Source organism: Falco biarmicus, chromosome 13 (assembly GCF_023638135.1).
Source record: "Falco biarmicus isolate bFalBia1 chromosome 13, bFalBia1.pri, whole genome shotgun sequence".
NCBI lineage: Eukaryota > Metazoa > Chordata > Aves > Falconiformes > Falconidae > Falco > Falco biarmicus.
Window position 1 is genome coordinate 16,411,867 of NC_079300.1, and position 15,626 is coordinate 16,427,492.

General features: G+C 39.8%; 1 long non-coding RNA gene across 1 annotated transcript in view; it reads right to left on the reverse strand.

Annotated features, from left to right (window-relative positions):
• Nucleotides 1-9,556: 9,556 nt before the first annotated feature.
• LOC130158240 (uncharacterized) overlaps nucleotides 9,557-15,626 on the reverse strand; it is a 376,714-nt gene continuing 370,644 nt past the window's right edge. Inside the window, exon 22 of the long non-coding RNA XR_008825220.1 lies at nucleotides 9,557-10,769. This is a non-coding gene — a long non-coding RNA (uncharacterized LOC130158240). The remainder of the gene's footprint in view (nucleotides 10,770-15,626) is intronic.

Below are 15,626 nucleotides of genomic sequence, written 5' to 3' on the forward strand. Positions count from 1 at the left end.
ATTAATATTTTTGCAAGTGTTTTCTAAAGTCTTTTGCAAAAGATGAAAAGAATTGTTAACATCACATTTATAATAGAAATGGCAAGGTGCAAGCTATGTTATATAAGCTGATGTTATGTCAATTTTGTTTGTGTACTCATTGATTAAATTTTCTAAAAAATGTAGTCCACTTGCTAAAAAATAGCCTGTCTAGATTATACATATAAAAACTAACAGGAAATAGGTTTTCCCCATGTGACTAATACTGGGCATAAAAATTAATTATTATTTTAAAAAATTAATCATAGTAAATATTTCATGCCCAACAAAATGGATTCAACATTTAGATGCCAAATGACTCATGCCAAATTCCTTTCAGCTGCAAAGGTATTGCTCATTTTTATACCTGCAAAAGCCTGAAGACGAACAGAGAGGTGAGGTTTGAGGTTTGTGAATTCACCAAGAATTGAGACAGCTGTAAACAGAGCCACCAAAATTAGCCTCCTTTCACAGAAAATACTGTTTACTCTCTCCAGTATTTGCTTACAGTTTCTGGATGTTGGCTAAGGACGTGAGTCTTATCCTTGCATGACCTCTCAGGACTATGCTGGGCTTACCAGTGTCCTCTAGCCAGTTGACAAAGACGCTCATTCAAAAGCTGGACCTTCCCTTTGGTACCAGCAGTTGCTAAAATAACTCCTTAGAAAAGTATCTCTTTAGAAAAATGTCAGAGTTGTGAAAACTTATGCTTTTCCCACTGGACTTGAGCTGACTGCCTGCTTCTTGCTAAAATGTATGGCAGTCAAAGAAATAATTTGACATATATGTTGATGTATTTTCTTGAAGTATTCACAAACACACCTGACAGTCTCCTTAACAAATTTGTTGACTATGGCTCTGATGATCTGCTGTGGTAGATACTAAAATAAAACAAAATAATAATTAAAAAATAAAATCTTTAAAAACAAGGTTTGCAAGAACAGGCCAGTAGGAAAGTCAACAACTGAGATTTAGCTCCAGGCATCGAACAAAATATGTAGCAGAGGTACAGAAGGAGTAAGACGTGAAATCTGTGAAATTCTTCTTAAGACAGAAGGCTGTGATTTGCTTTTGTTGCTGTGTCCTTAGAAAGACTTTTCCCTTCTGATTCCATGGCCCATGTCCCACCATTGTGTTATTTCTTACATTATACCTGAAGCAATGCTACGCTCATCTTGTCTGAGGACTCTGAATATTAATCTGTTTTTAACTGCTGGGCTTCTGTCCCAGTGCTGACATCCACTTTCTGTGAGCCTGAGTAAGCAATTTAAATACATCTGAATCTATGCTCAGCAAACTATAGACTGATGACTATTAACTTTATTGGCATCACAGAGAACTTGTTGCACTTTCTGTTTCATGCAAAATATAGTACAGAAATATTGTCGTACTTATACTAAAGATATAAGAACTCTCCTACCCTTTTACTTAATATCACATTAGTAACTTTTTCTGGTCCATACAGTAAAGACCAGCCAAGACCATCCGTTTCACTGTCAGCTTTTTAACTTATGGGTCTTCTACAGTTTTACTTCAGGATTTCTATTCAGTTTTTGTTATTTGGAGTCTGGTCTGCCAAGTTCTTTTCCTTCTTACTTAGCTGTTCACCTCCAGTCCGCTGACCTGTTCTTCAACACGCATTTTTTCTGCACCACTGAGCACCCTGGACTCCGGAGCCAGTGCATCAGCTGTTTACACAAATATCTTTATTCCCTCCTAGCCCTTCTCTGTTTTGGCATTATCACGTAGTGTTGCTGCTCTGAAAGTTATGAAAGGTTAATCACGTATGACTACAGGTACCAAGCAGAAATATTAACTAGCATATCGCCTGCTCATGCGTACACTGATTATATATAACATGAGGACTTTTTACATAACAGTTGGGCTTCACTTAATGCCTCTTCAGCACTGCAGAGAGAGTGGGGAGAAAATCTTTTACAGAACGGTGAAATTCTTGTGACAGGTTTTAGGTTGTCAGACGCACTCAGTCACGGCACCTCAAAGACTTCATAGAGATTGCCCATCTTTTAGAGATTCAGGGACAGAGGTGATGATGGATTTTGAAACTTTATAAATGCTTTGAAGAAGCCTGGAAAGCATTCACTGCATGCTGGGATTACCAAGTGCCACTGGCCTGTGCTGGCAGCCTGGCTGGGTCACACACACCCATCGGGTGGTGATTCAGGCATTGGAAGAAAATAGCATGAATTCTTCATTCAGGTACAGTCAAAGCAACGGGTTTGAACTCAATCAGGCCTAGGGACTTAGAGACAGATTGGCTTAATAGTAAGTTTAATGACTCAGAGTACCAAGGCAAAGGGGAACTCATTGTTCAAAAAACAGGTCTAGGAGCAGACTGTGATTAAGCCAGGATAAAAATTTAGTTGTGAAGCAAGTAAGTATCTTTATGACATTGATGTCTGATGCAAAGGTGGAGCCCAGAAAGAGCAAAAACTGCAGCCAGGTGATTTCTGTACAGGTTACATAGGTCCAATAACTGCAGCAGTTTCTGATTCATCATGAAGAGAGATCCTTAAGAAGAAAGCTTGGATCATGGAGATTGTTGGGTCAGGAGACCAGTAGAAGCTGTAGGCTTATAGAAAAACAGATGAAACTATAAAAAGAACAGTGGTATATGACATATGAAGCAGATGCAGTGATTAAAATCAGGGCAGCAAATCGGTCTGAAGGACATTTCCGAGCAGCTCAAACAGCCAGCTCTTTGGAAGGTTTCCCGGGATAAATATTACATCTCACTGGAGCAAGAATTGCCAAGGACTGTAAGATACAAGCAAAAAGACTTGTTCAGTGTGGAAGAGGCATGAGCCTGCCCTGTTGAGATGGAGTGCCCTTCTGGTAGTCCATGAGTGACTAATGACAGAGAGAGACACACACATGCTCTCATTCAAATGAAACCAAGGGGAGCCTGGCACTAGCACCCCCCTGGATGCTCGTTTCTCTACATGGCAAAATGTGTGTGTGTGACACAGGGGATGCAAACATGGAGCTGCAGAGCTGATAATCCTCCCGGTGAATCCCTGCCTCGCCCAGATTCAGATGCCTGAGGATACAATGCACGTTTGCAGGCTTGGTGTGGTCTGGCCAAATACCACGGTGCAATGCTCTGAAGGGAAACTCTGCTCAAGAGAGACAACTTTACGGTTAAAAGAAGCAATTAGGTTTGATGCAAAAAGTAAATGTTCAACCTGCATGTGCTATACAAAGAGGTGCTGGAGGACAAAGAGAAAGTAAGTTGAGTCTTTTGGCATGAAATTCTCTGGGCAACCTACCTTTGGTGTGGTTTGGTGACAGTTTTATACCCTCTTTAGGAAATGCCCTTGTAGCCATTTTAGGTACCTGGAAGTACAAAATGCTAGTAGCAGCAATAAATAGTCCATTAATTGATTGGAAAATGCTGAGTTTTGCAATGATTTGCAGGTAGATAGCACAGTAATATTATTATTAATTTGTGATATTTTAATTTTGATGTAATTTTTGAACCTACACAGCAACATTATAAAACCCAGCAGAATATCTACATTGCTTACCTTTCATTTGATTTTGTTTTGACTTACTCCCTGCACTAGTAAAGTTGCCACTCAGATATATACAATAGCGCCTTCCAGGCTTAGCTAGCCCAGAACTGCAAACATTTCACAATGAGCCTAAAGGAGCCTGCTTTAGTTCAGATTGCTACCAAATAGATTTTAAAAATAGCCTTTCTGCCAAAGGTCAGTAATTCTTCTTTGTCATAGCTCTTACCTCCTTTTCCAACTTGTTTTCTGTTTCCTTAAGAGGTGACCTTTTCTTTCTTAGAAAGCTTTCCTGCTTCTTCTGTTTCCCCTAGTTAATGCTTATCATGCTGGTCTTCAGTGGAATATGTATCCATTAAAACACTGTGAAGAGGCTTGGACTTTCTTACTGTGTTTGTTGAGCTGCTTACACAAGCAGACTGAATTTGTCTGAAGTGTAACATCACTGAAATTGCTAAAAACGTATTATTCTCAAAATCCTGTGAGATTTGTTTGTCTCGCCACTCCGTTCAGGTCTGAAACATTTCAGATCAGTGCTGAGCTATGTGGAGTAGTTCTTTTCTCATGTTTTGGGAACTTTATAATCTTAGAGTACTCTGAGCTGTCACTGAAGTAAACTGACAAGGAGATTGGACTGACTAAATGATTTAGCAAACACATCGCAGATCAAAATCTATCCAGAGGGACCTTGACAGGCTTGAGAGCTGGGCATGTGGAACCTTATGAAGTTAATAAGGCCAAATGCAAAGTCCTGCCCACAGGCTGGGGCAATCCCAAGCACAAATACAGGCTGGGCAGAGGAGCAGCCCTGAGGACGAGAACTGGGGGGTGCTGGAGGATGAGAAGCTCAACATGAGCTGGCAGTGTGCACTTGCAACCCAGAAAGCCAGCCGTATCCTGGTCTAGTGGAAGGATGGGTTGGAACAACCATGGCAGGGGATTGGAGCTAGATGATCTTTAAGGTCACTGCCACCCCAAACCAAACCATTCTTTGATTCTAAGAAAACAAGAAAACAATAGTAACAACCAAATGAGAGTATGCTCTCTATCTTTGTCTCTGTACATTACACTAGGAAAAAAAAGTTTATTTGGCATTCAAGATTAAATATACTCCTTAGAGATCTTGCTGCATTAGATCCTACTTCAGTGTGGATGTACCTACTGTGGTGCCCCATTTAGAAAGCTGCTACTTCCCTATTATGTCTTTGTTTTGATATTTGCTTCTTTTTTAAGCAAGTTGTTTAGGCACTGAAGTAAGGGAAGATGAATGCCTAGCTAGTTAAATATATTTGCAGTGTTTGTTTTAAAGCAGTTGGCGAGACATTTTGCTTTAAAATACTTCATTGGTCTAAACAGTTGGCATATGAATTGAATGTTAACAGCTTTTCATATTAGTGTCTCAAAAGGCAACAAAGCATATTTTTGAAATTAAGTATATTTTTATTAGACTTCAAGTTGATTGTAGTCCCTTCTCATGTTTACACATGTATAGCACCAACAGTATTTTTTTTGCAATACTTGAAAAAGTAGGGTTTGGAATGGTATAATCAGCAATAACCTTTAAACACTGTCAGCATTGTATGAATAGGATTGCAAGGAGTAATGCTGGGGAAGACATGACTTGGCAAGCAGAGATTATGGTGGAGTGGTAGCCCATGGAGTGGCTCTGAGTGATGCAGTGACTATGTAACGCCTTAAAATGATTTTCTTCTTCTCCTTCCTTTCAGTCAACATGCTGTCATATAGAAAGATCAGGATTTGCCTTCAAAGGAAAATACTGTGGCTCTGTTTTCCTTATAGAGATTATGTTTCTCATTTATTTCAAAACATATGAGACTTGGCACACTGTCTTGCTCAGCTCACCATCTGCTACCCTGCCATGGAGTTACTATGACTCACAAGCTACTGTGCTGATATTTTATCACTTCAGAAAAATAGTGTGTACTATTACACTTGTCAGCGATACTGCACCCATGCGCGGGAAGTAGCTGATCAATATTGACAGCTGTTTCCTCTGTGCCCAGTGGCCCTTTAGGAGAAGAGGGGCCAGGGTGTTTCATCTGTCCAGCTGGTGGCTGGTCACAAGTGGTGTTCCCCCGGACTCAGTGTTGGGGCCAGTTCTTTTTCATATCTTTACCAACAACCTGGACTAGAGGATCAAGTGCACCCTCAACAAGTTTGCAGACAACACCAAGTTGGGCAGGAGTGTAGATCTGCTTGGGGGCAGGCAGGCTCTGCAGAGGGATCTGGACAGGCTGGATCCATGGGCTGAGGCCAACTGTATGAGGTCCAACAAGGCTCAGTGCCGGGTCCTGCGCTGGGGTCACACCAGCCCCACACAGCGCTACAGGCTGGGGCAGAGCGGCTGGGAAGTGCCTGGTGGGAAAGGGCCCGGGGTGCTGGGTGACAGCTGGCTGGGCATGAGCCAGCAGTGTGCCCAGGTGGCCAAGAAGGCCAACAGCATCCTGGCTTGTATCCGAAACAGTGTGGCCAGCGGGACCAGGGCAGTGACTGTCCCCCTGCACTGGGCACTGGTGAGGCCGCACCTCGAATCCTGGGTTCAGTTCTGGGCCCCTCGCTGCAGGAGGGACGTAGAGGGGCTGGAGCGTGTCCAGAGACGGGCAGCGGGGCTGGGGAAGGGGCTGGAGCACAAGTCTGGTGGGGAGCGGCTGAGGGAACTGGGGGGGTTAGTGTGGAGAGGAGGGGGCTCAGGGGGGACCTTGTTGCTCCTTACAACTTCCTGACAGGTGTAGCGAGGCGGGGGTCGGTCTCTTCTCCCAAGTAACAAGTGACAGGACAAGATGAAACAGCCTCAAGTTGTGCCAGGGGAGGTTTAGATTGGATGTTAGGAACAATTTCTTCACTGGAAGGGTGCTGGAGCACTGGAACAGGGTGCCCAGGGAGGTGGTGGAATCACAGTCCCTGGAGGTATTTAAAAATGTAGATGTGGTGCTTAGGGACATGGTTTAGTGATGGACTTGGCAGCCCTGGGTTAACGTTTGGACTTGATCATCTGAAAGGTCTTTTCTAACATAAATAAATCTATGATTTTATGATCTCCAAGGGTTCATTATGCATTGGACTATGTCAAATCCAAAATGGGGAGGCAGGGGGCACCAAAATAAAACCTTTCAAACTGGGGAATTGTTTGTTTATCTGCAAACTAGTCGCAGTTCTTTTAACATATGATCAGTTTAGCAGCACTTTTTAGACACATGAGAACTTTGGGGTTTTTTTTATTATTAATATTATAAAACTGAAATAACCAAGATTTCTTGTAGACTTTCTTTTCCTAATTTGCCACTGTTCAATTAGGTGACAGTGGAAATTTTCATCTCTCAAGGGGCACATTTCTGGAGGAGCCTTTTTCCTCCCCCTTCTTGGTTTGTCTAGTCTATTTAGACTTTAAAGTGATGGGAGACTGACTGCCTTCTATTGCATGGCCATGTTTTTTCCCAAAGCAATTTATACTGTCACCTGGAGCCCTTTGACCTTAAAACATAGTGTTAGCTGTGGTATTTCTCTGTAACAGAAGCAATAAGTTGACCTTGAATGTGAACTCCTGTTACAAAGGGAATCTCCAGAAGACATGTATATCTACTTCACTATTATGTGTCAAAAAATTCTGTTTAGATTCTTGTGGCCCATTTAACCATCTTAGGATTGTTCACAAGAAATAACAAGCCATACGTGATTAAATGGTTCTAACTTTGAGAGTTAAACTTTTGGGAGAAAATTAGAACTTAATTTTAATTTATTTTAATCACACTTTGTAAGCCTACAGGAGGTCACCTTTGTCTAATCTCTAAAAAAAAAAGTTTTATAATTAAAAATAAAATTTTAAAAAAAATTATTTAAGAACAAATATTAGACAAACAGTCTAAGCTGTAAACAGTACCATGAGAGCTGTGCAATCCATCAAAGCTTCCTCTGTGTCACTCATTTGCTCCGTTTACTGAATTCACAGATTCTAAGATACTCTGCAATATAAAGCTCAGGATTTTCTATAGTTTGTAAAAGACTTGTCAACAATCAGAGAGACTGACTTAAAGCAATTCAAAGCAATGCCATGATGGACTACGATGCTAGGGCACTATAATGGACTGCAATGAACTGTAATAGGAAGGGGTGAGAGTTTGCTGCAGAAAAAGGGGAAATGATAGGCAAAATAACATCAAGTGAACAGAGCCTAACACTTCATCACCCAATTCATCATTCACTTTATGTTTTGAAACATCAGTATTTATTGGCTGCACTCATACCCCTTGCCTAACTCTTAACACATTTTGCAAGTTTGCGTGTTATTAGCACGTGTGTTACAGAGCCTTCCAGATGAGACGGGGTTTAATGGTGTGCAAGGACTGTTTAATGAAAAAAACACCCTACCTTTCATTTTTCCCTTAAGGGGCATAAGAATTAATGGGCTGGGGAAGGTTTTGCTGGAACTTTTATGAAATTTTCTAAAAAAACAAAGTCTTTGGTGAAATTAGTCTCAAAGTCAGAGGGCTGGGATCGTTGCTGTCTCCATTCAGGATGATAACACTTCAAAGCAGCCCACTCTCCCAAAGCCCTTTGATTTGTTACTAGTAGACAGAGCCAGCCACAGGTATTATAAGAGCCATTGTATAAATCTAGACTTTCTTTGAATAATGCCTTCTCTGCCTTTTTCAAGTAACAAAAATAATTGTGACTTTAATATGTAAGTGAAGAAGGGGGGAGGCATATGCTGGGCATTTCCCTGGGCTTCAGCAGCCTTGGCTGCTGGTCTCAGCACTGCTGTGATCAGGCACGCTGCCTTTGGGTGGGCTGAAATTCTGTGAAAGTGATAACTTTCACAAGGGAAATAGTCTAATAATGGTGACATTATTAGATCTTTTGTGAGAATGTTGTTGTAAGAGTGTTCTACACCAGTGTAGGTTGGTAAAGATTTAGTATGAGTAACACTACTGCTAACAAACCAATTTTCCTGTTACCCGTGTAATGGAGGGTCAGGGATGTGGATTTGCTATCTAATTGGACTTCATTATCTCTCGTTCATTAGCTCTCAGGGAAATAAATCACCCTGACAGGGTCAGAAACCACAGATGTCTGCTCTGCTTTGTCCCTCATGAGCTTTGCTATGAAATCATATGTACGCCTGGGCTCAGTTTATTCATTCTGCATCAATCAGAAGCAGCCCTGGCTTGTTATGTTCTGTAGCGTGAAATACAAGACGTGCAAAGCGAGCTTGTTCCCTAACAGGAGCCCCGTAGACAGCTACATTTCCAAAGACTGGGAGGGCTATTTCACAAGATCATTAGAAATATTCTGTTAACCAAACACATGGCTTTGTGATCTATGAGCTATTCTGTTTGAAAAAGAACCCAGCTGAGACACAAAGCCAAGTAATAAGGCCCATTAAGAAACACACGACGTGCAAAAATACATCTCATGGTTTTGTTAATGCTATTAGTAAGCCACTGCTATTGTAATACTAAAGAATGCTCAGTTTTTCCTGACCAGTTTATTCAGGAACCTTCATACATTACTCATCATTGTCAGTATGTGCTGTGAAATCAATGAGCTGCAGGTTGCTTTGCCAGGGTGGGCTGCTTGAGCAAGTGGAGGAAGGTTTACCTAATTTTGGCCAGTTTGGGGTGGAATCGTGGGGTTCTACCAGTAGCACACAGGCTGCCCTGTAGTCCTCCTCTTAATAAATGAACTAGTTCAGGTTTTCCTATTAAATTTAAGAGTTTTCTGTTACAAGCATGTGATAACATTAATGAAAGTGATTTAAAAACAGCTTTCTCCAAACCAAGAATTATTTATTGCCAAAGTTCTGTAATGCCCAGAGCAAAGGATCGAGACAAACCAACCCAGAATTATTTAAGTCCCTGCAGACACCAGCACATTTCTTCTGCTGGAGCATGGTTCTGTAGACTGGTAAATACAGACTGCTTTGCTGCCTTACTGCCTGGGAAGCTTACAGCCCATAGTATCTTTAAGCCAGTGTTCTTAAATAAACCTTGGGAAGAAAATTTCCAGACTAACTGGACCCAGAAAAAGGATATTTTTGAATTAAACAAACTTAAACAGTTAATGGCCAGATCGAACTTTTTGAAGTCTGACCATAGAATATAACAAGATGAAACATGTATTGAGATGCCCATGCCAGCTAACGAAATAAATTAGTAAAAAATACCCATAGTTTCCCAATCACTATAATATCTGCTTAGTGATTATTTCTCTTCTCCTGAGCAAATTGCTCAGTGAGCATGTCTGGCTCTAGAGAGAAAAGCGAGACCTAGGGAGGATGTGAAGAGCGACAACTGAGGTAGACTTTGTCTTTATTAAGTAATGGACAACTACTAATAACTATAGCATGTTATTGTTTTGAGGTATTAAAAGACATTTGAAAAAGACTAAAACTTCAATAATTAGAAGATAATAGGCTGTTTTGTGGGGTTTTTTATAGCTTTTTGATGATAACTTCTCTTAATAAATAAAATGAAAGAAGAATTTTAAAGACATGGAGGAACAACGAGGGAAGATGGAACACCATACCTATGTTACAGATTTGCTAATAAGATTGATTGACTTAATTTGATTTTATAAAATAATTTTTAATAGAAATATAGAGGGATAAGAAATATATTTTAATGAAACTTACAGTTGCACAGTAAAAGCTGTTATGAAATCCTTTGTACAGTCGCATACCAAGGCCAGAAGAATGGGCTAGAATCATTGTTTAAAACTTAGGTAATAAATTTAGGGTTTGAAAGGTTTCTTTGTATTTGACTAGACTTCTGTATGTAGAAAGTGTATTGAAATGTCAGAATATAGGATTAATGGAAACTGGGGAGAGTCGACTGGAACTGCCAAGAAACCGTGAACTTTAGTTCACGGTAATTCCGGCAGGGGGAGATCGCGAGCACCGACTCATATACCACCTACCCAAAACGTACCCCAGACCCATTTCTGGACCTTTCTAACCTTTACTGCGCAGAATCGGATATGGGAGGAGAATATGTTAATGATTTTCGGGAAATATTATGTTTATGCATGAATACTTAATGAATATGTATGAATAAATTCTATATATGGTGTCTGATTTTGAAACTTGGTGTGCGTTGATCATGAGAGGACTCACGCACGCACCCAGCCGTCAATAAAGAAGTGTCTGCTTATCTGCATCACATTGGTGTTGATAAGTTCTTCATTCCGAGATTTTGGTAACACCTAGAGAATGAGAAAGCAGAAGCTGGGGTGAAGAAGAATACAAAAGGTAAGAACTAAGGATTTGATAGTCATTTATGTTCAGTTTGTCTGTGGTAATTCCAGCAGAAGTCCCAGGAGCTGTTCTTCAGCAGATAACAGAAATCCTTATTGCGAACCGTTTCATTTTTCAGAGCTACTATGTCACCCGTTTTATTAAGCTATCCTTTTTCTGGTAGGCAGCAAATATTACTTGCTCTAAAATCCTACAGCATTTGCTGGAGTAGTGTAAGCTGCTTCCAGATAGCGTAGCCTTCTCTTTCAAAACGTGCAATTCATGGTGCATGGAATGCTCAGTGGGAGGAGGAGTGTGACTACCACAGGACAGGAGTCAGTGCTGGCCTGGGTCGGACCAGACACGGTGTTAAAGAGCAGGACAAGAGAGTTTTTGTGGCTACCATGATCATACCGGTACCTAATAAATGTGGCATCATTTGATATTACATTGAAACAGAAGTTTGTGGGAGAAATTTTCTGATTTGATATTCAGTAAAAAACTTACTGGCTGGTTCAGGTTTCAGAAGTTTACTGAAGCCATGTGACACAACTCTAATCGGTCCCTTAAAAAAAGGAATCTGATTTAGAAATTGACATAAGTGTGAAAAAATTATGATTTGTGTATAAATGCCTGACTTGAAATCCGTGGTAGTTGATAGGAGTCCTCATTTTTACTGTGATGTAATTCCAGGGATCATAATATTTTTTTAAATGACTGTTGTTTGCTCTGGGATTTCAAAACTTCCCACAGAGTGAGAGACATTGAAAGGGCTAAACTAGGAAAGAATCTAACCATTAAGCTATACCTATGGCAGCTTTCTTTCAAACCACTAAGTATTTCTTGCCAAAGGTTTATACTGTCTAGAGCAAAGGTTTACAATAAATCCAAAATAATTTATTTTATATCCTTGCAAACAGCTGCAAATTTCTTTTGTCTGAAACCTTTTTTGCTATAATAGGAAATTGAAACTGCTGTGCCCCAGCTCTGCTCTACTGGCTGATATTTAAACTTATGCTTATTTAATCAACACATTTAAACTGAAAACCAATGGCTCCGCTAAATGATGTCATTGGTTCTGAAAATGTATGTTCTAGATTAAAACCCAAAATTAACTACTTGCTCCTGTATTTACTTTCTGATAGTAGCTGTGTCCTTTTTAAGTGATACTCGGAAGAACATCAAGTGAACATGAGGACTGGATATCTCAACAAAGTCATGTCCACCGTGACTGTAAAATGTTAACATTAAGGCCCAAAAAGTTAATCTAAGGACTCCAAATGGTAATATTATCATTGTAATATATTAATCTTATAAAATAGTATAGAGTTCTAGAGTACTCATTTTTATATAAACCAAAATTATATTGGACATGGTGGTTTGATCTAACTGCATGCAGTTTAGCATTTAGATACAGAATTTTGACCCTTACGTACAGTCGTCTTTATTTTAAGGGCAGAGAGCAGGCTCCATGTGACCTGCTTCCAGGAGCAGTAAATGCTAAAGCCATTAAACTAAGTGAGCTTTGCAGCAGAACGCACATAAAGGTACATCTCAGCGTGTTTTACTTTTGAGAAGAAACAAATCATTTGCAGTCAAAGCAAGCCGCACAAGGTATTTTCAAAACTAGGTTAAATGTGCTTTATACATTCACAAAAAAGACTGAATGTCAAAGTAGGTGATGAGTTTTAACACATAAATGAGATGAGATGAATAAGTATTTTGGAGAAAAACTGTGAAACCTTCTAAGTTGAAACAGAAGGGTGACTCCATGCCAGTTTGAAATGTGACATGTATTTCTACTCAGGTATTTCTTTGATGCATATAAAAAGCCATTTTTGACACCTTATTTAAAAGAAAAGATTCCACTCTGTATGAAACTATTCTGTATTAAGTGGAAAATGGTTTAAAGTGCACCCTTGACTTTTCTATTGGAGAAATTATTTCAGCAGATGGTTGAAATCTCGTCATATGTTCCTGTGATTTCCATAACCCAAAGGCAGCTGAGGCACCGTGCCATAGTTCAGCATCCTTTGAAGCCAATGAGTCCTTCCATTGACTGCAACAGATTTGGGATTACAACAAAAAATTTATTCTAATGTGAACTGTGTTCATACCTCATTGGTTTTAGATCCATCCATGATTTTTTTTTTTCCCCAATACCAATCACAGAACTCAAACTGTAGAACAGATTTCTTATGGCTCACTTCTGGTCAGGTATTTCCATCTCTTTGTGGCATGCTGTCAGTATTTTCTGACGTTCTTCTTTCTCACACACATTCAAACACTCTTATAAAGTCCACTGGCATCCTCAGGAAAATGCTAAACTCAGCCAGCAGTTCTTTTGTACAGGTGGTATAAATGGGGCAGTATGCACTTACTGTTGGATGCACCCAGTCCTGGGAAAAAAGTTTGGGCTTCCATGGTCATTAAATTTTATATGTGGAAAATCATGGAACTGAATATACCCCTGTCTCCTGTGAAATTTCCAACTGTAAATTTACTGTATAGCAGAATAGCTCTAATAAATTGTTTCCTATGAGTTGCTGCGATACTGCTCACTAGTCTCTCTGTTGTGAGAGTCCGTAGTGGAAATCCTCCTTCCCCCATTATGCAGAGGGGAAAAAGACTTTCTTTAAGGCTGTTGTACAGCAGAATTTGGAATAGGTCAGCACAGGGTAGCATATGCCGTTTCCACTTTTTTAGGGATTTTCTCATATAAGAATCTCCTCCGTTTACAAGAACAACAAGAAAACTGCTCTGTATTTTAGACTTAGTCCAAAAAGTCAAACCCCCATAAATATAATGAAAATGTTGACATGTCTGCTCAAGTCTCTTGAACACCTAGGAAAGCAGCTTTCAAATCTAATGCTTTAGGAACATTCCCACCATTACAGTGAATCAGCAGGTTTTTTAATCAATCAATCTTCTTTTTGATCTTTTATAAAGAACGCTGGGAAAATTCTGGTATCTTTCCACTTTTTAAATTCTTGCCTTTTATTTTTTTCAAGGGCAAATTTGAAGATGAACTGAAGCTAGAGAAACAAAAGGAGTAATGTTCGTGGAGATATTTTCCCAACCATTTAATTCTTTTTTTAAAACTTGGAAATCAATAAAAAGGAGTGAGTGGGAGAAATGTTTGAACCATTACTTTCCAGGAGGAAAGACATGAAAAGTATTGGGGGTGTGGGGAGGGAAGCTTGAAAACAATTGTGGGATTTTTATTTACACACACTGGGTTTTTTAAAGTTTCTTCTTTCCTATGTTTGTATAACTTTCTGATTTTTGCTTTCTCTTGGCAAAAGAAAAAAAATATGAAAAATTAAAAGAACAAACCCCCAAACATTCTTATTATAAGAAAGATTTCCATTTCTATTTTCATGTTGTTGAAAGTGAGGGTTAAAAAATGAGCACGGTATCTGGTTATAAGGTTCTAGCATTACTTGTGAATGTTCTCCGCTGATGGCAGCGCGCTGCTCCAGCAGGGAAGGGAAGTCAAAGTCCTTGAGTGCTGCACAATTTCCCATGGTTTCTGGTTTTTTCAGGGCAGGAAAGCTGCACTGCCATTTCTGCTTCCTTGGGCAATCAGACAAGGGTTAAAACCCAAGAGCTTATTTAATGTAGTTAGCTCAACCAAATCCTACAGAAAAAAGCAAACCCCAGCACAAATTCAAGTTTAGAAAAATACATATAACCACAAAACTGGTGACAGTGAGTGACAGTGATGGCATACAGGGACTGAGATTTCCTTTTCTGTCCTGCTCAGAGAAATATTGTCCCCTTCTTTTCACTGATAGTTCAACCTTTGGCTGTTGCTGTCTTTTTCTGCCTTCTGTAGCCTTGGTCAAGACATGACTTTTATACAAAATGCTGTGAGGGTACCACAGTGAACTTTCCTTTTAAAATTTCTTGAACTATAAGAAAGAATTACTGGATTTATTCTGCTGTGATGGTGCGAGCTGCTTGAAAATGCTCTGGCACATACAGGAATATTTTTTTTTTTTTTGTTCCAGGTAACACGTGGAGCCATTTTTGCACTATAGTGTATATTCATTTAGCTGTCATCACTGTGGGTGGATTCCCATTTTCCACTGTATGTCTGAGGAATGATTTGCTAGAAGACAGTTACTTTGTGAACACAGGAAAAAGTGATCTACAGTAGCCATAAAAACAGACCAGGTGGAAAACCATCTTACCTACAGGTATTGATATTTCATTGCACACTTCAATCCCTATTGATCAATAGCTCGTAATAATAAAATGCTCTGGTTAAGCTGGCAAAGACTAGAAATGCCACAGATATTGCAGACTGCAGTCCCAGGGAAGCAACAGTCTATTGCTCCATTACAGTCCCATTGTGCATGAGATGAGACCACACACCCCAGATGGCCAGGACACAGGACAGAGGTAACACAGGTGTGAGGATCTCATATCCTAAAATGGAAATAAAGATGGTATTTCTTTGTGAGAGGTTCCTATAACCAGAGGGAAAACCCCCCAAACCTTCAAATCCCTAACTGTTGCCAATATTGCAATGAATCCTTTGACTGCATGGTGCTCTCTGTTGAATCGCATTAGTGCTAATAGAGATGGAACAGAACCAAAATAGTTGTTGTCTCTGCAAAGATTTAATTTTCAATACTCCTTAATATTACAAAGTTAAGTAAACGCATTTAGTTGATTTGAATGATACCTACATTGCCATTTTTTTTGCTGGGCTTGTCATTTATTGTCTGTACACATCTGCTTAGTGCACACGCAATGCCTACCCCTTATTCTGCCTGTACCACTTGGGCAGTACCATTATACCAATAGATGGTGGGATA